The following is a 1,469-nucleotide window of genomic DNA, read 5'->3' as shown; positions in this document are numbered from 1 at the left end:
GAAGATAGAGATTTCCTTCTCTCTTTGCCTTGATGATTGTGTGATCGGGCTTAGTTTCTATGATACAAAAACCTTTGCGAAACCTGACTTCAAGACCCTTGTCGCAGAACTGGCTTATGCTTAGTTGTTGTGCTTCAATCCTTCGACATACGCCACTTTGCTGATGGATATATTTCCTTTGATGAGAGTGCCATATCCCTTGATAGTACCCTTGCTGTTGTCTTCAAAAGTCACAGAGCCTCCAAATTTTTCAATGAAGGAGGACAGCTGACTTTTGTCACCAGTCATGTGCCTGGAGCAACCTGAGTCCATGTACCATGGTTGCACATGCTGGTCCTGCAAGACAAATTAAGGGGATTTAGGTACCCATTTCATAATGGGTCCTCGTTTGTTAGTAGGGGATATCACACTCTTTTTATCGCCCTTAGCCTTTGCAGGCTTGGGTTTATTTGCATTTCCCTTGCCCTTGGGTTTGGGCTTTTTCATGTTTTCATTGGTTCTGACTTTATATCGATAAATGTGTTAGGAGAAGGGACAGTGATGTGTCAACATATGATTCCTTAGGTTTTGTGAAAGAGTTAAACATTGACAGTGACGATGCTTTGGATTTGTATGTCTAACGTTCTTTTTATTTGATGGAAACAAAGAAATAAATGCAGGAGTAAATCCTGTCCTAGCATCGGTTGTTTTTACAAACTTCCTATCTAGTTCATATTTTTTATTTGAAGAGGTCTTTGGCTTTTCTTCTTTTCTCCTGTGGAAGGTCTACTTTTCTTCGGTTGAATGAGAGGAAAAGTGGTGGTTAGTTTTCTCAGAGGCAGGCCACTTCTGTTTTTGCTCACGAGTAAACTTGATGAACTTGAAAGATGTACTAGGGCCTTGTGAGTTATCTTTGGCAGATTTGCTATCTTTCAGTTTTCCCTTTCCTTTGTCTGAAGATTTCATCGATGAAGGAATACCATATTTCATTGAGGGTTTTAAGTTTTGAGGCTTTTTACTCTCAATGATCTTTGGTGATTCACAAATTATCTCTTTTTCGGATATAGAATCGAGAAAGTCTCTTGCTGATTTCTCGAAATCAAAATTAGCATGGATTGAAGTGGAAGATGTGGGTTCAGAGGTTGATGCTTTAGAGTGATCTGCTTGAGGTTTCATTGACTCTGACTTTGATGAACTTTCAATTTTACTTGAATGGTTCATCGATTCATCAGCTGATGTTTCCTCATTAGAATTCTCTTTTTCATCAACGGTACTTGCTGATGGAGTGGAATTGACAATCAGAGATTCTGGTTTAAGTATAGGGTTTCCATCGGTCTTTGATTTAGAGGTGTCATTTCTTCCATCAGAATTCTTACTTGTACTGTTCTCGTATACCACATTTTCAAAATCCTGTCTTAACACGACAGTTTTTCCATCGACTTTAACTCTTTTAAAATTTGCTTTTGGTTTTGGAGTAAAGTCGGGTTTTT

Source organism: Cynara cardunculus, assembly GCF_001531365.2.
Source record: "Cynara cardunculus var. scolymus isolate 2C chromosome LG 3, CcrdV1, whole genome shotgun sequence".
In the NCBI taxonomy this organism is placed as follows: domain Eukaryota; kingdom Viridiplantae; phylum Streptophyta; class Magnoliopsida; order Asterales; family Asteraceae; genus Cynara; species Cynara cardunculus.
Note: the sequence above shows the minus strand (reverse complement) of the source record.